This window comes from Glossina fuscipes, unplaced genomic scaffold (genome assembly GCF_014805625.2).
Source record: "Glossina fuscipes isolate IAEA_lab_2018 unplaced genomic scaffold, Yale_Gfus_2 65002, whole genome shotgun sequence".
NCBI classification, from domain to species: Eukaryota; Metazoa; Arthropoda; class Insecta; order Diptera; family Glossinidae; genus Glossina; species Glossina fuscipes.
In genome coordinates this window covers 1-25,279 of record NW_024004022.1, presented here as the reverse complement: position 1 = coordinate 25,279, position 25,279 = coordinate 1, and the positions used below count along the sequence as shown (strand labels likewise).

The following is a 25,279-nucleotide window of genomic DNA, read 5'->3' as shown; positions in this document are numbered from 1 at the left end:
GACACAAAGATTTTCGATATTACTTGTATACTTTTTTTTTGGACCAACCAATCAACGTTAGTTGTAGTAGTAAAGTGGTCAATTTTCTTCGCAGTTACCGTTGCATTACATCCCGCCTGAAAATGAAAAAGTATGCAATGCGACAAATATGATCATCGGAAGGTGCGAACGCTGACGCTGATTTCTACGGATATATGTTACGTAGCTTGCTTTAAAGAAACTAGGAACTAAAGAAACAAAGGTCTTCATCGGTGAAACAAATTTTTTGCAAATAATTGATTGTCTCTGGATGCCTTTAACATTATTGTTGATTAGTTTGGCTCGAGATAAAAATATTAATAATAATAATAGAGGGCAGCTTTGTGGCTCTCGGATCAGGTTTTTCAACTTCTACATAATGTTGGACATTTCAGATTCAATTCATTGTTTGTCGCTCATACCACTTACATAAATATGCGACAAAGATGCTGCATGAATTACGGCAGTTGGAGAGGCAGGGAAGTGGAATATAAAACCGCAGTCAGCCCCCACGATATAACGCTTACCGGTGGTTCGCCCGGGGGTGTTGGTTTCAGTAAACGGGACCATGATGCTGATCCGGTCTAGAAGTATCTTTTGAAGGTTTCTCCTTCTAGCACACACACACACACACACACACACATTAGATGTTCACTTTGAGTTTGAGCTTGAGCTTGAGCTTGAGGTGCACTGAGCAACCGGTGCTGAAAGATCTGTGTGATAAAGGAAAGAAAACCAAACTCTCTTCATAAAGTCAATGTTCTTACAAGTTTGCCGTATTCGAGGAACACTCTTCAATTGAATGAAATGCAAATGTTGAGTAATTTGCCTAAGGAGCATTCTTATCCGCTTCTCTAAAAGAATACTTATTTCCTTAAATGCAAGAATTTCGTTTTTTTTTTTCTCTATCCGTATAATACAGATTTCCTCCATACCATAAATCCTATTGATGTTTTACAGTAATATTAAATATACTTTCATATTGCTTTATAAGCGTAATATAGATTTTCTTTGAGAGTTGATTGCACGTAAAGGTTTCCTTCATCGTTATCTTTAAATTCAAACTATGAACCCATATATAGAAAATGCTTTTGTTTGTACTTTTCTTTATATAACCTATTGCTCCAGATAGATAGATAGATAGATAGATAGATAGATGGATGGATGGATGGATATAAGAGAGAGAGAGCTAGTGAATGAGTGCATTTTCTTAAGCTGATTACTTACAATATACTACAAATTGTTTTATTATGCATTGGATGATACTTAACGTGTGCGCGCATATAAGTTCACACGATGACGGAGAAAATAAGGATGATAGTGATGATGTGCTCACGTAGATACGCTGTTGTATGATTTGATATGTATTTTTATTTATTTATTTTTTTTTTTTATCAATTTTTTTAGAAATATACACTACACACACAAAGGTTCTAACTTTTACCTGACTTTTGCCTTTTGATACACAGCTAACAACATCATCTCGTGTTGGCTCCAAATTAATCACATCACGCTGTAAATGAAGAAGAAAAATAAAAACAACACAAATCGAGTTAAAACTATATGAAAAAGATTTAATATCTTATTGCTTGATTATATCTTAAGAGTAGTTGTTAGTTGGGTGTGAGGTGGACACTTTCAATTAATTTATTAAAATTTATTTTACAATGTAAACTTCGTTCGTTAGCAATAGATTACTGCAGTGTTTTTTTATTAAATTATTAAATAGGGCGAGGCAAAGAGAGAGGGAAAGGAAACTAGATAATCTACTCATTCCATTTTGCTGCACATTCAGTAGCAGCAGTAAAGTGTCGCTATATATAACAAATTGGGTTAAATAGGTTTCCCTTTAGGCAAATTTGGTTTTAGTTCTGCTATTGCGGTTTGCATAAATCGAACTGTTTGTGTAGACTTTCAATTGCATAACATGCCCATTATAAACGCTACTAGAAAGACTTTTAGATATTCTTGCGTTCTTGCGTTAAGAACTAAAATTTGGAATGTTCGGATCGTTGTCTGCATCGTATATAAAAGATTGGCGTTACTATCTCCCTGTGAGCATTTGTCAAACTTTTTAAGTTTCAAGTAGCCGTGTAATTTGTCCCATTGAAGTGTGAACAGAGTAGTTTTAAATTTTAGAGAGCTTTAAGAATACTAGTGTATTAGGAGGCTGTCACTTAGGTAGCTGGCGGTTTTTCACTTTAATTCGAAAGAAAGTCTTTCTGAATCGTTGCGGAAAGCAGTTTTAAGTGCGAACAAAATTTTGGCGCAGTCGAGAGACAGAGAGAGAGAGAGAGAGAGAGAGAGAGAGAGAGAGAGAGAGAACGACTGCAATATGTGAAGAGAGATAACACACAAGATTCCAGGCCATTATGTTGGGAAGTTGCGAAGTCAAGTAGGCATCCCAGTGCGGTAGACTAAGATTCTTGTGTAGTCGCGGTTATACTAAGTGCTCAGCCTATCATTTACTTTTTGGGCACACACTTTGTGACTCGTTTCCTTGACTCCCGACTTACATGAACGAGGCACAACCCCTGAGTGATCTGTTAGAAACTCTTCTTTAACTTGCTTTTTTGACAGAGCAACTCTTCCAATCGATATTCGGTGCACTTCTAAATGGGTTATCTTGCGGAAATTTTGCACACACCTTCAATCGCAATGACACAAGGCCATGTGGTACAGTCAAATTTCTTGCATAGTCGGCGGCCGCTAAAAAGAGGCAGATTATCGTTTTCTTAAGAATCCTTTCAATCTGGACAATAAATAAAAGAGCTTGGAGAGTAGAATGCGATAAGCTAAAGCTGTTAATTCTAAATTGCGTATGGCGGCGGTCGTCACGCCGTCATGAGTTCATTTTTTCTTTACAATCTTAACAATCTCTTCGACATGAGTATCAAATGAGAGGGCTTGGAGCGTGTAATGCGGCAAGTCAAGTGCGTCAATTTAAAATTATATATGGCGAACGTTAGCGTGTGTTGGATTAATTCTTTCTGAACAATCACAAATAAATAATAAATTTTATAGAAAAATTCTTTTAAATAAGCTTTTGGTTAAATGAAGTGAAAGATGAAGGATATATTTTCACTTTATATATTTATGAATGTATATATTACGATGCCAGTGGATGTGATGTACCTCCTCCTAATTACCTCTGGTTAACCTCTGGTTCGATCAAAGACTTGTTCTTTGGCTGGGAAATGCCCGGCTCTTATGACCTCACCCACAAAACCGCCATTTATGCGGGAAGCCTCGGTAGACTTAAGGGTATTCGTATTCTGTCAGCAAGCCAGAAATAGCATGCACCTGACGATGGATAATATTCTGAATAAAATATTTATTTCGACTTTCTCGATAAAAGCACTTGGCTTTCAAATCATGTCGTTCCATTTCTATCTATTTCCTTGCTTGCTTGTCTTTGTCCAAATTATGTTTGTGTTTAAGAAATTTCTTTTTGCATTCCCCTTATTATTTAGTCTTTATATATATGTATATGTATATTTATCTATATATATGTATAAATGTCTTTTTTTCTCTGCTAGAATTTGTCGCATTTTCTTTTAAAATCGTTGTATACATAGCGTATATCCAAGATTCGTACAAATCTCAATTCAATATCTTCTCCTTCGTTGTTTGCGTTGCATTCCACTTTTCTGTGAATGTATTCTATTTAATTAGATTTCATTAAGTAAATCAAAGTAACTACTGAAGCTTAAATAAACATTTAACACTTTGTAAAGTAAAAGCAACAACAAAGTACCGTCCATTATATAGACAAACAAAAAAAATCTGCAGACGGTAAAGAACGAATCTTACTTAGGCTATACTTTAAAGAGTTTCTTGTTAACTAGGAACCTGTTAATAGGGAACGAAACACATTGTACATACTCGTAAACTGATAAACCTTTTTGAAAAAAATACTTATGTAACAAATTTGAAAATATTTATCTGCTTTAGGGATCATGTTAGCAACAAAGGTTGCTTGGGTGGTTAAGACAGTGGCTTCTATTCCGCAGTGTAGCTTGAGATGCTTGTGAATGGATCAGGTTCCTTATAAAAGTCCAGTTAGCAGCAATAAACAAGGCTTACATGCGCCTAAATGCAACTTTTTACAGAGGTCTCTATATACTTTCTTAAAATGCGAGCGGAAAAAATACTGACTCACTCTTACAGCATTTCGCGTTTATTTCGTTTGAAGTTTCTCTAAAGTGAAGTTTTCTTTCGTTCTTCAAAATTCGTTTGCCTTCGTAAGGCAGCGTAAGCTGAAATCTACTTAAACTGATTTTTTTTATTGATATTTATAATAAGTTTATACATAAGAAAAAGGTACGGTTATCAGTACTTAACCATTTTTTTTTTTTTTTTTTTTTTTTTTGCGTGTATGTATATATGTTTACATGTAAATATATCACTAGGTAGTTAAGCATATTTACTGTCAGCAGCTGCTCTTTATCTATGTACGTACTTATGTCGCAAGGCAAACTTCAAATCCTCTTTTTCTCTCTTGTCACTGCTTGTTTGTGCAGACAGAGGCAACTAAGTGAGAGGATGTCCCAACGTTTGGTTCAAAATTCAAGCGAGTAAAATCTCACGGACATTTTGTGTTTCAGCTGTCAACAACCGTAGTAGTAAAGCTGTTAATTAACAGTCATTTGATTGCTTACTCTTTCATTCTTCTATTATGTGCATGGAAGGATGTGAAAAGTCAAGAACATGTTAAGAGAAGCCTTTGGCGAACATCAAATTTAGAATTATCTTTGATGCCAATGGACGCTTTGGTTTTGCTCGTACATAGACGCTCATACCACCACACAGCATAATTCATTTAAAACCACAGTGTATTTGTGTGTATTTGAACCGAATTCTTCCCCTCACAAATAAAGAATATGAAAGAAGAAGGAGACGAATGAGACAAAAAAACAAATTCGAATGTTGAACAAAATGTTGGGACATCTTGTCACTTAGTTGTCTCTACTTTGGCGTCATATACTTTAGTTCCTTATAAAATTCAATTTATTACATCAACAAAACACGTTCAACACAGTTAATCACATTTACTGGAAAATATATTATTTCACATACACATACAATTAAACATAAACACACACACACACACACACACACACACAAACCCGCATATACAAATAGAAACTGAGGTATTAGGAATCACTTAGAAATGTAAACTTTCTAGTAATCAATACAGAAACAACGTTTAACAAAAGTAGTTTTAAATATTAAAAAAAAAAATAAAGTAGCAGAAGCTCTCTTTTTTTCGCGACAACACAACGTTAATTTCATATATAAAAAGTTTGTTTTTTTATAAGCACTTTAAGTTTAATTGAATTTTAGAAACTTTTTTTTAACGCCATTATGTTAATCACATTAGCGAACTTAACCATTATCAATGATATTAATTTGTATATGTAACACAATATGTATATGTGTATATACATATGCACGTGTAAACCCATTATTTGCTCTTTTGTATGTCTCTTCTAATGTCATTTGCATTGCTGTCGCTAGTGCAACCTTTAGGGCTTTATATCTGTTTAATTAGTTCAATTATTTTGAAAGTAATCAGAAACTGTACAACCGCGAACCCACAGGCTGAATAAGTGTCCGCCGCATTAAAGCAATGAGAAGCGCAAAAAGTTGTTTATTTTATTCAAAATTAATTCTATTTAAGTAAAGTATCGCTTTTATCATGTGTGACCTTCTTCACTGCTTGTTGCATCAGATGTGGTAAATGCAGTGCCAACGAAGCTCTCCGCATGTTATTATCTGCGACCTTTTGCCATTTTTGTGGTAAAACTATTATTACTTTCCTGTCGAATTTCCCATATCTGAAAAAGTTAACCAAATGATTTTCCCTCCTTCGGAATCAAGTTTTCATATCTTCAAAAGAATTCGACAGAGAGAGAGAGACATCCACCATCGTCCGATGGTGGATGTATCAAAACTCTCCAGCCATACAATACCAACCCTTGTAAGGTCGGAGACAATAACTTTCCTATTGATTAAATTTGCCCGGATTTTTGAATCAGTTCCCCTGGAATGTGAGTGTAGACGGTACAATGATCCGTTCGATCGGATCTCAGAAGGTAAGAATGTATTCAATTCACTTCGAATACCATCACACAGCTAACACAACCTCGAGGGGTGTCAACATTGCCCCCAGGGGTAAGGGAATATTAACCTATCTAAAAAGCCAATATAATCACAGATCCGTTATGGCGCATTCGTTACTTAAAAAATAAAATAAAACTTGACTGTATAAACAAAGGTACGTTCTACAATGAATATTTATTATGAGGAACAAGAGCGCAAGCCACGATCTTATAACAAAGGTTTACTTGGTATTCACAAATACGTCAAATACGGGCGACGCGCTTTCAACAGGAGAGTTATTCTACCGCTGTGTAACACACATTTTCAATGCATTGAATAACGAAAGAATGTTAAGCCTAGTCCTGCTACATACACTGGAAGGTTCCAAGATGGCCACAGTAAAGGCACCGATCGCATGTGGATAGCGCAACGACAGTAGCTTCCAACAGTTTTTCTCGAACTTACCTTCTCCGTAGGTTGCATGGAGTCCTTTAATTTTCATGCGATTGTCTTGATATTTTAGCTGTGACTTTTGAATAGTTTTCTCTCTGCGTGAAGAGTTGAACCATCATTTCGATAAATTAAAAATTTCGAATTCTATGATCGGACTTGAAATGGTTTCCACGAAGTAAATTATTTTTTCTTTAAATTGATGCGAATCTTTATTAACAACAACTTGTTTCGAAAATGCAGTCCGCTCGGTACTCAATAGAAAGGATATGAAGATAAATTCAAATTTAACAAGCAGAGACAACTATCTACCCCGTTAACATAGGTTTGTATAAACGATGAACAATTGTTGTATGACTAACTGTAAGGGCCATGGTGTGCTATAATTCCTTTCCCTCTTCACATTTACGCCGATAATAATCAATTACTGTTTAGGTGTTCCTTTCTCATTCGTAAATCGTTACACAGATTATTAATTGCAACACTGGAATACTGTTTTGTGACTTAGAATTATCTCAGCAGTATTTGTGGCTGCACTCTCTTCACCCGGCTACTTGGTATAGCTGACGTATTTATCATAATTTTCGAACCAAACTAAGCGCATTTAATCACGTGCTGTTACTATGTAAGTTTTGTTAAATGGTTTCGTATTTTTGTTCATCCAATGCGTTTTTCCAAAATGGTGCAAAGGACGAGGCGGTTTTCAAAGTTTTAAGTCCGTAGATTGCTTACAACTTTTCAGTATCCTTTTAGTTATTGTTTACTGTTGCTTTTGCGTATTGTTTCGAAATCAAAGGAAGCAATGTTTGCAACTGCATGTTATTAATGCTTTTACAAGTGCAACTTACCATCGTATCTGCAAATGCAAATTCACGGCCGGACGTTCCTAGGTATTATATTTAGCTTTTGTTCAATACGCTTCTAGGAAATGAATGGACTTACCGCCTTGCGATGGCGTGTAGATAAGGGAATATGCCGAACTCGATAACCGAATGTTAGGAAAGCTAAAAAGCAAGGGTAAGGTTATAATCGATCGACATATTTAATTCCTATTATTAGCTTATGTACGATGTTTTATTTGAGAAGAGAGCGAAACTCTCCGACGAGCAAGCCTCCCTTTTTTATTTTTAGAACCTAGGGTGGTTTTCGTCTATTTTCCTTTTTTTTTTCTTTCCCAGCCACTCGTCAGGTAGTTGTTCGTATATCTCGGCGACGTCGACGACTGTCACAAATTGTCGTTCTTTAAGCACACTGCATGCCTTCGAAACAATCTACCAGCAGTGGTCTCTTCCTCTCTCTCTCTCTACCTACTCTTTCCATCACTCTGTGCCTGAAACCTCCATTGACCGCCATCGTGCCCGCACCTGTTGTGGACGTCCCCTGAACGCCCAGAAAAAAAAACTGTGGTAGTGTCCTTTGACCGACTTGGCTCAATTTTAAGAATTTCCAATGTTCCTGCAAATACGATCCAATACGATGTTTAACAGAGACATTACATAGAGAGGCAGATGGACTTATATCAGTTCAGAAACTGACTTAGAATCGAGTGATATTACAAGAGGTAGGTCTATTGCAAGTCCTTCTGGCTGATTCAGATATCCGCATAAACTTAATGTACGCTTACATCAGGATGTAATATGAATTTACGCATAAATTCACTATGGCAACTTTGGAGTGCGTGGGTGAATTTTCTGAGCTTCAAAGCATATATACGATTTCCCAAGAAAAGCTACGCTTGAGGCCGATATTTGATAAGACAGCTAAGTAATGATTAGGCGAAGGGGTTGATAAGAGAGAGAACTCACTTACTTCTGAGTCTTCGTGTGTTTCGGTTATTTACTTACTGCAAGTATGTGTATTTCGGTTTGAAAATTGATATTACGATCAAAATTCAACGGAAATGCTTTTCCATGCTTTTATAGTTAAAGCTAATCGAATATTCAATTTACCCTAATAAGCAATTCAAGGAAATTAAGTTTATGTAAAATGTTTACATGGAAATCTTAAGCATGAAAGCAAATAGATTTAATAATTCAATTTGCACGTACGCGCACGCACTACGCACAATAGCCACATGCACAATCCAATATAGAGCTTCATTAGGAGTGCATATGTATGCCAACATGTATATAAGCGATATTACATATGTACATAGCTTAGCACGAGCCATGTAAGTACGCTTAACAGAAGCTTGTAACACGTTACGTGTTCATTGAAACGGGAGCTAATGCCGGGAGGGTGGGGGGGTGGGGAAGGGGAACGCAGAATGAAAAGGTCTTAGTGTGTTAAATACAAAGCTGTGAAATGCTAAGCAGAAAACAGTAACGAGATAATACACATATGGCTGTGTCTCCTTGTTATTTCGTTAAGTAAGGTGGAAACCAACCATCAAATTACTTAAGTTCAAATATAGGCAAAATAAACACACATATACAAATGTATCTCTTAGCAAAATAAACTAAATTCTTATGTGTTGTTTAGACTACTCGAAAAATCTCAAAAATATAACAAGCCGCAGTTGAAAATTTATGTGCGGTTAAATATTTGCTTGTATGCTCTTAGAGGAAACTAAACCGAGATATACATGATATGGTTTCATATGCTTATAATATTTCCTTTATGGTATTAGCAGTAGCAAGTTTCTTTTTATGCCCACATCAACTCGAACTAAGGAAAACAAAATGTGGAAAAATGGTTACATACAAATTATTTCACCTTAGAGGGCACCGTAAATCTCATGTAGATATTTACAAGCGTATGCATGCACAGTCTGTACTTATTTGCTTTAAAAGCAACCATTAGGCGTACAGTTTATATTTATATCCGCCATCTAAGGAAGACGATATGCTAGATATGTCAGGCCGACTTCATCAAACAGAAGAAGAAGATATTGATGACATTAGGCCATGACTGTCCTTCCGTCTATTACTCCTTCCATTCGCTGCAGGCACCTTTAGTTTAGGCGAAAATTAAGCGAGTAACGTTTGAACCTCACAAAATTTGAACATGAAGGTAATCCAGCCGATAATTATTTCAGGCGTGGTAGTCGTTTAAAAGCTTAGCAAACATTGATAATAGAGAATTGGAGCGGAAATCGTTTCATTCGTAGAACGAAGCTACGTTGAGAGTCAATTTTTCCTTGCAAAAGATAGAAGTACGGAGACGAGACTCATGACATCCCTATTATTTGAAATTCTGAATCGATTATATATGGAAGTGTTTTCATAACATTTGCGAGAAAAGCAAACTTTGTCTTCACATTCTGTCTATGTTAGGAGAAATGCGCTTTACGGCCCCAAATTTATATGTAATGCAGTAATTTTCTCTTCTCCCTATCTCCCTAGTTTGAATCGATTATATATATCCTATGTATCCGCATTTTCAACACATTTTCTAGAGAATTGAACATTGTCTTCATACTCTGCGTAGGATAGGCTCAGCATTCCGAAGGATCCTAAAATTTCCTTTTTTACTATGGGAAGAGACTCTCTCATCGTGGCTCTGAAAGTCATATGCCCCTTTGCGAACATATATATTTGGAATCGAATATTATTTGATAAAGATTACTCAACTAAAAGGTGGTGATGGGTGTCAAGAGGTGCGGTTTATGCCGATTCGAATTTTTTGCTTTACTTATTTTCGAAATATTATTAAGACCTCTGAACCACGCACAAACAGCTACCTTCCATGAAGATATATATTTTATATACTTTCAGGTGTAAGCTTTCAACTAAATTGTTTTATAAATCAAATAAATATGTATATATACATTTATATACATACATATATAAGATTTTCTAAAAAGGTCTCTATGTCGGTATAATAAAACTACTTCTTATGCAATATTTTAGAAAATAAAACCATAATGTATTCTTTGAAATAACTTGAAGATTTAATGTAAAATGGTAAATATTTGGTTTTTTTTTTTCAAGTTCTGTATGTGTGAAGAAAGTTGTAAGCATAAAAAACAACCAAGAGATAACATTAAGACACATTATATAACTTTAAGGCTAAAAGGTTTGGGTAAATGCGCGTAGAGAAAGAGAGACATAATCTCACCAAAAACTAATAAAAACATTAAATTTATTTTAATCAAAGTCCTGCTGTACATAACAGGGTTAATTGAATAGCACAAAATTGGAATATTATTCATATCGTAAGGTAGGTGTATAGAAATGGGCTAATAAACGTGATAGGAAAAATTCTACCTTCAACGAGAAAAATTTTAACTCTTCATAAAATTCTAAGCGCACGATTGCAATAAAAAAAAAATCATTCATCCATAAAGTGATGCGTAAAAGCAGCATTAACTGACGAAATTTATTAAGGCCGTATGGGTCTTAAAGTTATACGATTCACCTAAGCAGCCGAGCAGATTTACTAGGTTACTGAGACTAGATTAAAAGACAGAATAAAGAAGTGAAAAAAAAAAAAATGGATCAAATCAACAACGTCGGTCTTCAAGCTTGCAAGAAATGCTGTCTAGAGAATTGTGATAATTTAATATTCCACTGGGTTAACAATAAAGCGGATGTAGGTTCAATTTTTCAGCAGTTTCTCTGAATGTCTCGCAGGAATACCCGAGCAGGTAAGAACTGCCGACTAACAAGTCGGTGCCGCCCTGTCTACCTTGACTGTGGCTCAAGTGTGGTAAGTGATAGGCCGCCATCACCTCCCTGCTTCTTTCTCTTTCTACGCTTTTTTCTGACCATCACTGTGCTACATAAATACGGGACATTGCCTGAGCGATTGGTCACATCAAAATAAAAAAAAAGGAAAACAATTTTTCCAGACACCGATAATGTGCAATACCTGCGTCCAGATTATTAGACACATGCAACCGTGTCAGTGCACTAGCAAACACATATGTATGGCAAGCTTTAATTTAATAATTAATTATTCTTATCACTATTCTATGTAATCTAGTGTTATTTGTAACGCTGTTTATGACGTGTACCAATAACGGCACACATGATGTGGCAGTTAGGTAGCTATTCGCTAGTTAAAATTTAGCTTTTTGTTACAAGCATACCTTGTCTCCCAAAAAACGTATTTACTTCAGGTTATTAATTTTGTATTTTGTGTACTGAAAACAGTACATGGAGACGTTATCATAGAAATACTATATTCTCATAAGCAGCACAGCAAGGAACTTATTAAATAGACAAATGTCGATCAGAGATAACAAATTCAAAAATTAATTAACAGATTTGTGGTGCCTTTAAATGTTTCGAAGAATGAAGTCCGTGCGGTTCATGCAATTGCTAAAACTCACCTTCATGCTTAGAATGCATTAGGGAAACTCTCGACTTAGCTATCTCGGCTTATGTCCCTACTGTCCTTTGCTGTCGCTGCAGCGATTTTTGTATCGCATCACGTATTGTGTGAATGGTTCAAAGAAGTTTCAGCGAAACTGATTATTCACAAGCAGGCAATTTCTTAATTTGAATGAAGCTCGAAATTTGCATTCCTATAGTCGACATTGACTCGCATATCTTCAAGCTCGATAGTTATATTGAGAGTTTAATTCAACTGGTCTTAAATCTTATTGTTTTTGGCGACGCCAGTAGAGAAGAGAGATTATAAAATAATCGTAATTTTTAATTATTTCAAATAGATGTTTAACTTCCGTATGAGGAGAATTGAGAATATCTTGCTTTCTATTCGAAAATATTTCAACTCAAGTGATGACTTTTCAATAAACTCCTGACATATTTCCTATTTATGACAATTTAATCATGATATCATAAATATTTTTATAGCTCTTCTATATATATGCGCGCACATATCCTCCAGCATACACACACACACACACACACACACACATTATATATGTGCATATAAACAAGACGACATATATGCGAAGCTTATACATGTTGTCTATATGTTGAATCACATAGAGATGAAATTCTATTAGACGGCAAGCTCGATGTGATGTTATAACAGTGATATAAAATAGATATAAATAAACATATTAGGTGCAGATAATGGAAATAGAAATATTTTTATACACATATTTATTAGAATGTGATTCATGAGCTAAGCAAGAAAGTTAAAGTTTATGAAATATCGAACATGAAAAGGTTATGACTTGTACCACACGGATTTAATGATAGCGTATATAAAAGCCGTTTGCGTTGTTAGGTTTCCTTTCCACTTCCACTTCTTCTTTTCTGTTTTTTTTTGTTTTTTTTTTTGTGGCCAACATTTTTATGGAACTTAAATAATTTACTTTACAAGTCCCGTGTCTCGTCATAAAATATTTTGTGGCTTTATGGTGAATGTTTATGAAAATAGTTGGTTGCTAAAGAGAAAGAGAATATTTTAACCTTTTTATGTAGGATGCGTGTGTATTATTTACCACTACAAGGATTTCTCTCTATATATATATATATATATATATATATATATATATATATATGTATATACACATATGTGTATATATAGATGTTCATATTTTTTACTTTACTGACTGTTTCTCATATACTTTCGTGTTTCGTTTTTTATGTTTTGGTTAAATTATGAATCCTTAGTGGTATGCAACGGTAGTATTTTATATATATGTATGTGTACACGGAGAAGAAGTTTCATAAAAATTGTATGAGAGCCTAAAAGCGTACAAATACGAAAATGAAATCCAACCAACAGCAAAACAGTTGAAAATAACAGAAAAAGCTTAAATCCAACAACATACATAAAGCTTCAATTTTTATATTGACGCTGAGAAAATGAAGGGACATTAAGTTTGCCATTCTGCTTGTAACATTTAATCTTAAATTTATAATTTTTGGCCTGTTCGCTTTTCTTCACCTTTCGTTTAGCTTGAGAGATAGGCTTGAGAGGCTATTGTAGGCAATCAGTGCAACGTCGGTAACATAGCCATGTCTGGTTTAAAGAAGACGTAAATTCCACGTATTAAAGACTAGATTTCACGTAAGGCAAGAAAGCTGATGCTGAAGAGATGTTGAAGCTGGAAGCAGCTTAATCTGACGAAAGCTAAACTGAAGCTAAAGAAAGCTAAAAGGAAAGAAAATTTACACTAAGAAAGCTTAAGCTGAATCCAAGAGAATCTGAAGCCTGAAGACATCCGAAGCTGAAGAAAACTAAAATTAGAAAAAACTAAAAATGAAAAAACTGCAGAAAGTTGAAGATAAAGAAAGCCGAAACAGAAGCTGGAACTAAAGAAAGCTGAAGAAAGCAGCCAAAGCTGGAGAAAGTTAAAACTGAAACCAAAGAAACCTGAGGCCTGAAGAAATCCGAAGCTGAAGAAAACTAAAATTAAGATGAAAAAACTAAAAAAGAAAAATCTGCAGAAAGCTGAAGATGAGGAAAGCTGAAACTGAAGAAAATTGAAACGGAAGAAAACTGAAAAGATGAAGCTAGAGAAACTTGAAACTGGCGAGAGCAGAAATTAAAGAATGCTCAACATGAAAAAACTGCAGAAAGCTGCAACCGAAGCTGACACTAATGGAAGCTGAAGAAAGCCAAAGCTGGAGAAAGTTAAAACTGAAACTAAGGAAAGCTGAAGCTTGAAAGAATCTGAACACAGACTGAGCTGAATTGGAAGAAATCTCCATCGAAAAAAGCTGCAGAAACCTGAAGACGAAGAAAGCTGAAAGTGAAGAAAGCGGAAGAAACCGAAGCTGGAGAAAGCTGAAACTGGAGAAAGCTAAATCTGGAGAAAGCTGAAACTGAAGAAAGCTAAAGTTGAAAAAAGCCAAGTAAAGGCAGTCGAGTCATGGCTCAAACAATCTTGGCATTGTTCGTTCAATATAAATGTTTTCCCAACTTGGAGAGCAACAAATCTTTCATGTGTATTTTTACGAAACAATTGAAATTTTTAGGTTATGAATGATAATAGGTGTAAAAAATTCGACCTAAAGCGTCTATTTCGATTTTTTTGCATCTGTTTTTCTTTTTTTTGAATTTTCAAGTTAACTGTAAATGTGTTTTAGGTATGCGTGTATAAGTAAAAAAATCCACGCTTTGCTTAGGTTGTTGCTTTGGCATGTGACCCCAGGAGATGTTGTTAACAAACAATAAAACATTACAACAATAACACTAACTATATAACAACAACGACAGCAAGAACACTAAAACAAAATACTGTTAAAAAGCAGCATAACTAAGTCCTGCGGTCGGTGGTCGAGAGGAGAGAGAGAGACAGCTGAGAGAGATTCCTTTTCATGCACAAATGGACAAAATCCACAAATAGACAAAACATATCAAGGTAATACCGTTTATAGTGGCAGCAGTAGCAGCGGCAGTGGCTATAACGGTGGTATGTATAAAAACATGGTAAAAAAACAAAAAAAAAAAAACACTGATAGTAAATTAATTTTTTGTAACTGAGTAGTTGTTTGCATGGTTAGATTTGAAATGCGAATATTAAATATGTATGCGCATGTAAAACACACACAAAACAAACAAACAAGTGTTTATTACCTTTTTTCCTCTTTTTGTTTTTGTTTTTTTTTTTTTTTTATAAACAAGCTTTTCCCGTATCTTTTGCATAAACTGTACATGAAAAATTTTAAAATATTTTAGATACATTACATCGTTTGCAACACAACGAAATACTTTGAAAAAGTGCTAAGAGCTAAACTCACGCGGATTTGAGTTGAAACTTTCCTTTATCTTAATTTCTTTTTTTCTTTGTTGCTGCTTCCACTGAAAATCTTGGTAGTGCTTTGATTACACTACTCGGTTACTGGATGCTGTGTTTATGCTCTTATCAGATTATTTCTACAAAAGCGATTAGTGTATAGCACAAGGTTGCTTTCTATAGTGTTTCAAAAGCAAACCCAGTGCGAGGGCTTAACATGTACGCAACGCTTTCAAGCGACTAGCAGCACTTTAATGAAATTCAATCCTGCTAAGATGATTCGTTTTGCGCAAAGTTGCTCAAGTCTGCATGTTATCTTCACAAAGCAACAATCCGTCAACTTTTCAGTCAGTGATTTTCGTTTGGGATCGAATTTACGCAAGAATAAATGATAAATCTCACTTAATCACTTAATAAGTTTGTAGGATCTGTAGGTAAACAGATGCAGCATAACACGTGGATTCATCAATAGGGGCGACATCTGTCCCACGAAATTATTGAGTGACATGTTAACGAACTTATTCAGTGACGTGTTAAGTAATGCACCTGCAAATGGTAATTTGGTCAATTTCAAGGCCAAGGAAAAACCTTGAAATTATCAAAAGTTATTTTCGCATATTAGCTTTGCTAAATGTCTTGTGATGCGTATTAATCCCCAACGAAGATGCCGTATGTATAAAGTCCAATGTCTGTCCGTCCATCAGTCTCAAACTTTCTCTAATGACATCTGTCGGGCTAAACTTCAATCTGCCGAAAATCGATTCACTGAGAAGCAGATCATCTCCACTTTTTTCCTAAATGTAGATCTTCCAGCTCAGACGCTTAGATCTGAAGAACAATTCCTCTTTAATTATTTTTAAATAATACAGAACATGAAAATGCTGCCAATTACGAGTATGTGATTTTGTTTACTTATAAACCAGCGATGAAGGACGAGGGAAAAAAAATTTATTGATCTTTTGAGGAAATAGCGATTCATGCTGCAGACTGCCTTCAGAGTTTCGCGTAAATGATATATGTTGCATGCACAAGGTTTTTATCCACCAATCATTTCGGTTTGTTTCCCACTGTTTGTTATGTGAACTTTCAGTTGCAATGATCACTAATTTACCAAAAAAGAAAGAAAAAAGGAAAGGTAAGCTCACGGATTTGAATACAGTTTCACTGAAATTGCATTTTTTTAATGATTTCTTTTGATATATTTACGATACATGTGATATGACAGTGGCTATAGAAACAAGTCCTTGTCAGTTTTTTTCTTTTATGGACGGAAAATTTATTTTAAGAAAATGTTCAAAGGTATTTTCCTCAAGGATACATCTTCACATTCTTCAGGAACTTCGTGTGCAAAGGCCTTTGAGGGTATTGTCAAGAGGAGAGATATAATTTTTATGGTCTCGCCGTAGCAGTGCACGATACACCTTTCAGGTCGTGCTACTTGAGACCAGTGTTAAGCTAAAGTTGGAGTAGAACAATTCTCTGGTGAATACATACAACGAGTTAGCGCATTCCCTTTCAACGTCCGTTAAAGCCTCCTAAGAGAGTTTTGCTAAATGTAGCTGAAGGCCCCTGTGCATGAAAAATCAACCTATAAAGAGTTTTGGCATATGTTGCCGCCTTTCCGACTCAATTAAACCAATGGTTGTTGGCAACGTGCATCTGTAAAATGGACACGTCGAATGGCGGCTTTATATCCCATCTGTACGTGTGCTTAGTTAGCTTAGCTCCATGGTGTATATGGAAACGTATCCTAAAGTCCTTCCAAGGAGAGCAATTTTTTTTTTTTTTATAAACTCTGAGGCAATTACGTAATTTGAATAGAAATTGCGATTACACGGGATAAAGCTCATATTTCATTAAAGGGCTTTTCTCTGCCTCTTTGGCGTAAAGGAAGAACGCACTTGCTGCTCCTAAAAGATCTTCACCTCCCAAAAAATTAACTGTTGGTTGTGGCGTGTGGGCTGAAAATATCATTACATAGCAATTACCCTCAATGCAGTTCAAAGCTACAGAAATAGATTAACAGGTTGATTTCACGAACTTTGTAGTCTCGACTTGACCGTTATCTGCTTTCAGCAAATTGATGCAACCTGTCCACAAATCTTCTAACGCAATCAATTTGTTGGGGGAAAAGTTCAGTGACTATGTAATCTCCAAAAATGTCTACGTGACCTTGTCATTGAGATCATGCCTTGTAATTCCATTGGATTTTTTTTTTTTGGGGGGCTTTGCTAAGTTGTTGATTTACCCTAACAGACCACGAACTGTCCATGGACCTATTTGCCAGAAATATGCGAATTATTGCTGGCATAAAAGCGGCCTTAGGTAGAGTATATAGAAATGTCGCTAGAAAGAGACGTTTGAAAATCGAATTTTTTCAGGAGCCCAGCTGCCCAGTGTGGCCACTTAACGACCTGCACTCATGTCTAAAATCAAATAAAAATTATGTTTATATCTTATGCCGTTTTCGTTTTAGTTCGGTACGTAGCAATGAGAAGTAATTGCATCAGCTATCTGTAAGCTGTAAGTAAAAGATTATGGAACGCAATCTCTAGCAATTATAGTAAAGTAGTGTAACCGTTACGAGAGTTCGCTGTAAACCAATTATGGTTTTGAATTCTCTCTCTCTCTCTCTCTATATATATATATTTTTTCTTTTAAAACAAAAAGAATAAATGAATAAATAATAAATAAATAAATATTTTGTAAATTATAAAATATTTTATGCAATTTTTCCTAGTCACTGTTGTTACTTTTTTATCATTTTCTTTACTTTAATTTTTTTTTTTTCTTTTTTTTTTTTAACCAAAAGCTTAAAATTCACGCTAGATTTCATTCGGATTTTTAGAAAATAGTTTATGCTACGTTTTTTACGTCCCTTTGCAATGCCGTTTGGGATGTAATTTCATTAAATATTTATGTAATTTTGTGTGTAACTTGGTTTTTTTTTTTTGCAGTTTTATTATGTTTGGCCTCACATTATACACAACTATCATAAATCTATTGTCATACATACCTTGGGGACATGTATGTAAATGCATAATGCATACATACCTACATACATACATACATACACACATACATACATACATACACGTGTATACATGTATGTCACAAAATTTCATTTACTCTCGTTTCATTCCAAATACACATAACAATACACATAAATAACAATATTTTAAAATGTATTTTTTATGTTTTTTTTCTCGCTTTTTTGTTCTTTTTGAAATATATTTTTTTGTTTCGTTGACAATTTCATTTGAATTTATTGCATTTTTAATTGTTTTTTTTTTTGGTCAATTTTTCTTTTCTATGATATAAAAATGAATGAATAACCATATCAACGAGGGTTATAGATAGTAAAATTGTGTGATTGTTAGCAACAATAGAGGCTTTAACAAGCTATTCGCATTTACGCATATTTGCTTATGCACAATAACTGAATAAAACAATTAATAAATAAATAAAAAAATAACAAAAATTGAATTAAAATTGAATATGCAAAGCGTTAATAAAGTATGAGAGAGCTGTAAAGCTCGAAAATGTACCTTCGACACGCATCATTGAAAATGAGCTAAGCATTAATCCCAAGTTTATTTGGGACAAATATTTTAAAAGAAAGAAAATATTTGCAAAGATAATCGAAGAAGAGAGATGCTATACTTCAGGGGCGTAGTTTAAAGTCTATGAATACAAGCGTGTCTTCTTATTAATGATATCATTAGAGATAAGAAAAACTTTGCGCTCTAGAAACCCAGGCTTAGGTTCTAGCCGTTAGGTAGTTCTTAATAAATTTTTACAGCATCCATCAGAGTCTCTCGATAGAGGCACAGATATAACTTGCCAGTGATGTGCTTTAAGCCTTTGCCTACATCTTTTTATCCTTAGTTTACTAATGCAAATCGGGCCCATTTTCAATGCGACATTGACGTCATCAGTATAAGAGTATTCATATCTCAAAAGTTTGGCAAATGTACTTTAAAAAACTTAACTCATTGTCTCTTGTTTTTTTTTTTTTTTTTTTTTTTTTTTTTTTTTTTTTTTTTTTTTTTTACAATTGATTAATCCTAGGCATGCATGCAAAAATCTGCCTTTCATTGTTAATAATAAATAGAATGTTTTATAAATATACTTACATCACATGTTGATGATGATATATTTTTCAGGCTTAAACGAAATATGCGATCCCTGCAATAAAAATAAAAAAACTTAATGTGATTTTTTAAGCTTTTTTTTTTATTTAAAGAAAATAGAGATTATTATCGCACGCGATAGTGTTGGTCTTCATTTTAATTCCCGCTCTTTTGTTTCTTTCGAAAAATAAAGTTTTTGCTCACTAAAATATGCAAATATGTGTTTAGTATTCGTAACATGACGATATGGTTCACCGGCTCACCCCGTATCGTGGAAAGGAAAGCCGGAATAGAACTCTGATACAGAGACGCGTTTGGATATCACACTATAAACTGAACCAAGATTCATGCAGAACTTATAATAAACACTTGTTTTTTGTCTCTTTCGCAATCAAAGAAGTAAGAACTCTAGAATGAGTCATGGTCAGCAATCAAATACTCTCTCCTGCCTTAGAATTACTAATATAACAATTTTTTCGAACTAAAGCGTTATATGGTGCAAGTAGGTGCAAAAGCTGTCCCTTCCGAAGCTTGGGTCAAAACATGTCATTGTAACAAATTTCATCAGAACGTCTCAAAAATTGCGGCCTGTAGGTTGAACACAAGAAAACAAGACAGAGAGACAAGTTTTAATGGATTCAGAAAGTGAATCTCACTCGATTGGTATGGTGAACGGGGGGTTTATTTCAAGTTCTGCTGGGTCTGCTGCATCTGTGCACACTTAATACACCCTTGCATCACAAGTGATGTACGATATAAAAATATACCTGCGTGTAGCACTTTGCGTCCATGTACAGTTTGTTTGGACAAACAAATGGATTTAAGCTATAAACAAAAACAATAACATGTTAATTATTGGCGTGATTCTTATAAGAATCTGAGAGACGTATTGCAGCATGCAATGGGATTAAAGATGGAAGAATTCTCCGAATTTTGTTTTATTTCGCACAATTTCAAATATATGGAAAGCGCAACTGTTCTATTGTCTGCAGAAAATGAGTTCATTTAAAGTTCAACTGTCACTCCCTAAGAAGTCAGGTGCATTAGGTTTATATATTATTATTATTATTCTAACATTTTTTGATTCGCTTAAATAGGACAGGGAATAAAACTAAAATCCTTGTATTTGTATTCTGGTATAAATCACTCCTGCTCAGTTAACAAGTTTTACTCTCAAATGTTACGTTTTGTTGTGGGTTAGCTATGATTTTTCTAGCCATCATCCGACTTATCAATGTGTTGCTAACGTTGCGGAAGAGACAACTAAAACTTACTACACAGTTCTCACTTGTCTGGGCTGCCGTAAGCGAGTTCGCATAAGGATGTGCGTGATGTAGACATGTAATCCATTGGTCAATGATTCGCGATACTATGTAAGCCATCAGTCAATTATTCTTTGTACTACGCTTTCGTTTTTTTTTTTTTTTTTTTTTTTGCATAATCCAACTTAGCCTCCTTCAAGCATTACGCAATTAATCCAACGCTTTTCGAACATATTAATATCATTTTTATAAAGCAATTAATTAAAATCCGCAAGGTATGCTATATTTTTTATGGAAACATCTCATCATTTACTCTAAATATTTTTCTGTGGATATAATAGAAAAATCATTGTGAGAGTAAATGTTTGAACGGTTGGTCTGAATGAAGTAAACAACGATTTGCTTCGTAAACGCAAAAGAAATATTTTTAAACGGAAAGACTGTATTTACTTATGTTGTTTTATTTCATGCAATAACCGTAGATGAAGTCTACACATCTGGTTTAACTATTTTTGTTATTATTAGACTAAAGCCGCAAAGCACTAGCATCTAGGACTATCGTCTTTTATTGAAAGCTCTACTGCACTTGAGATTTGAACAGACGACAAGCGAGTTGTTAGTCGAGATCCTTTGTCTATCTATATGCAGATTTTATTGAGAAGCAATACAGGATTAAAGTACACAAACAAAGTAATTAGTCTATGTTAATTACCTGGAAGCCCATTGGACGATTTAACTAAGTTTACAGTTTCTTCTAGCGGACGCCTTAAGGAAAAACAGCAGACGGAGAGAAGTAGGTTCTCTTCGGGAAGAATTGTCTGATATGTATCAATGTTAGGTACGTTATGCAAACACTCGCACAGTTCTTCTAATACAAATACTTTTTTCTGGTCACATTGGAGTTCATATATGGCATGTATTATAAAGATCGCGGCAGTATTCGTAACTCGTTGATGTACAACTTGGACCGTCTTAATGCTATCTCCTTTATCCAAGTGACATTTAAGCGGAGACAAAGAATGCTATTAACACTCACAAGGAGATAATATACAAGTTTCGTGTAAGATTCCAAGCAGAATGAGACGCCTTTCTCTTCAGAAAGAGATAGGTAGGCTGTGGCCAATGGAAAAAGTATGTTTTAACGGGATTGAGCAGTAACTATCGCTGCGACCAAGTGTTCCTCACCGTACTGAGACTTGTACGCGCATACGCTGAGCTGGCAGTCGCTGTTCCTAGGCTTCTAGGATTCCAGGCTATTCATGCAGTATTAATAGAGTTATTATACGAAGTTTTCGCATAGAGTTTTTGTAGAAAGTCAAATGTCTTGGTACAGTTAGCCTAATTTAACTATCTCCCACCAGAAGATTACCTGGCGGGGCCCCCTTTTATGGACTCTGCTGTAGAGGTAGGGTCCTAACCTTTCCCTCTGTACCTCTGTTCGAGATCAGCTGGTCTTACCAGTCGCTTAAAGGTCACATTCAACGTACATCAGCTGACTTATTTCGAGCGTAGTTGCTCTCCCATCTTTTATTTTAGTCCTTGGCCCATATAAATCTACAACAGATAACACTGGGCTAGCAGTATTTGCCTACTCATACATTGAGGAAAAAGTTAACAATATCTTAACAATAGTTAACCTAAAAGTGAGACCGCAGAGCAATTTGTGACCACAAGTGCCCACAATATATTTATATATAAAATTGTTATCTTTATACATACATGGCTCCCACATAAAGCGAGTCCCGCTCATCGTCCAATTGAAAAGTCCGATAGTAAAGTTTACCGCAATTGAATTCACGTACATGATCTGTAAATTGCAAAGAGATTTAATTTAAAAACGATATATACTCAAGGGCTCATAAACTGCGTAGGCTGTAAGTGATGAAAGAACAAAAAAAAAAAAAAAAAAAAAACAAAAAATGCATTATTTGCAAAATTGATAGTGAAATTAATAGTAAATTTAATGTTTTCAGAAAATATTAATTTTCTTTTGTTTTCTTTTATTTCCTCTTTTATGAGGCAGAAAGTCGCCGACGGATATATGTCTGACAAACAAATGTAAATTTTTGTAATGATTAAACAAAAAAAAAGAAAGCAATATATATATATATATATACGCATACTCATCACACAAAACGCACGCACGCACGCACTCACGCACTTATATACACTTAGATTTGTAAACAAAAGTCCTTTATGCCTCTGTCTTACTTTTCCTTCTTTTGTTATCGAGTAAACAAAACGCATTTCAAACAATAGTTGAGAGAACAAAAACAGTTCATGAAAATAATAACAATTCAAGCATAAACAAGCTAACATCCGTTTTGGCAAGGACAAATACAGTATAAACAATCATGTACGGAGAGGTGTACGTACGCATGTATGTATATATACGAGAAACCTCAATTCAAGAAGAAAGAAAAGAAAATTTAAATGTCATCGATGGGTTTCTTTCTCATGGCAAACAGAGAAAATTTACTTAAAATTGAAAATCAAAAACTAGCTTTACTCTAAGTAATAGGTATTTACGAATACACAGGCACACGACGTGTACACGTACACATACGTGCATATATTTGTGAATATGTAAATAAAAACATTTTTTTTTTTTTTTTTGAAAGAGGTAAAGGAAAATGGAATACAAACTGTCAACTGCTTGCTGTAAGAGAAGTAACAATGGGAAGAGTAAGAAATGTTTGAAGAAAATGCAAACTAGAGAAGACAAGAATGGTATATAAAGTTAAAGAACCCGTAAGTTATTGATATTTACATAATAAATATATTTGCCTTACAAGGTCTAAAGTAAACTTGAAAATTTTTGGCTATGTGTGCGTGGCGTGTGTGCTTGAAAATATATTTACTTATTTAAATATATGTAAATATGTGTATTTATAAATTGCTCAAGCGTTGGTTTTCTATTTAGTTGTGAACTCAAGCAACAAAATGTTCGTAAACAACACAAGTTCATCTTTTTCCTTTTTTTTTTTTCTCTCCATTTCATACACGTACTCATCTTGAGATGTGTGTACATGTGAATATTTACCAAAGGACATTAAAATTCTTAAATGAAAATGAATTTTTTATGTTTTTCATTTTACATTTCCTTCCAACAAGAGCATACTAAATTTATGCAGATGTATGTAACACCCGGACAGACAGAAAGACTTGAGATAGAGCATCCTTATATGGTAAGACCTCGAAGGACCAACGATATGCCCATCTTTTATTTTATCACTTTCTGATTTGATTTAAGTCTGTCTGTCCGGCAGTTTTTTTTGATACACTGGTACCATGATGTGTGCTGGCCCAAGGACGAACGCTGTATCCGACCAGTTCCACGTCCTATTTTGGAAAAGTTATTATATATCATTATAACTGTAAGGTGATGTAAGGTATTTAAAAGCCGGCCGTGGCTCACTGCAGTGTTTGCATTTGTTTCGAAGCAAAACTCATTGAAGAAGTTGAAAAAATTTTGAAAAGATTTAAGATTTTTTTAAATATTTACATTTCCCGGCACAAGAGGAAATTTACCGGCGAATATTTCTGTGCGTAGTAAGAAATAATTCCACGTTCCAACGTTAGAGATAAAGACAAAGGGTCTTATGATCCTGCCTTTTTTTTTTTTTTTTTTTTTTGATACGAACAATCATTCAGGGGATATCCTCTATTCGTATAATACAGTGATGGTTTGAGAAAAAGATGAAGAGAGAAAGGATGACCATATGGATTTAAATTTAAAGTCAATGGCATCAATTTTCTTTCAAAGAAAATGAAAAAAAAACAACAAATTACATTGATATTAAAGAGAAGGAAAATCAAAGAAATCGTCATAACCAAAGGTGTTTTGTGTGAAACCGAATGCACCGCCGAGCACCGCCTGCAGACATGCTGCTTCAAATAATAAATTCGATAATAAGCATAACTTAACTGAAAGCATATTTTCAGGGCATGTCGAATAAATTATTGCAAAGCATAAATCAAAGAAAAAAAAAAAAATAAAAAATTTATAAAAAAAAAACTTTCTAAAGAAAGGAAATTAATGCTTATGATATATTAATGATTGCAACAGAAAATTTATGACATCAATTAATTATGAAAATTTTAAGATTTAATAAAATTAAAGACTTACATTATGACATATAATATCACTTAATTATACTAGGTCATCGAATAAATTGAATGCAGTTCGCACAACAAAGACATGAATGTATGTTCTTATGTACATATGTATATGCAAAGGAAGGCAGTTAGAAGTAAAGTAAGTAAGTAAGTAAGTAAGTAGGTAGTGTCTTTGCATTTTCTAGTCAAAAATATGACAAGAATTACTTGTTTTAACAATGCTGGACAATAATTAATGACAAAACTAACATTTCATACATATATATATACATGCTATATATGCTAATGTATATGCATATGTATGTGAATGGCGTCATTAAAGATAGATGACTTTGTTTAGATTGCATAGTTATTATTGTTCTTGTTATTGTTCAATTCCAATTATTTAGCATTGGTTTCGTATTTCATCGTTAATGTTATATAAACACAAAGCCAAAACCGAATGTGAGAGAAAAGCAAACTTAAACCAATAGACCAAATTCGCACATATCTACTTGGGGGGTGGGTATATTTGCTTGTCAGGCACCTATATCTGGATGCATATATATATATACATATATAGGAACATCGTGTGTGCAAATAAGTTG

The 25,279-nt window shown here is 34.4% G+C and overlaps 1 long non-coding RNA gene across 1 annotated transcript; it reads right to left on the bottom strand.

Moving 5' to 3' along the window:
* Positions 1-256: 256 nt before the first annotated feature.
* On the bottom strand, positions 257-22,410 carry LOC119643844. The gene is made up of 3 exons (XR_005248453.1): positions 22,293-22,410; positions 19,315-19,366; positions 257-1,531 (listed from the first exon to the last, which is right to left on the bottom strand). It is a non-coding gene; the product is annotated as an uncharacterized LOC119643844 (long non-coding RNA).
* Positions 22,411-25,279: the final 2,869 nt, after the last annotated feature.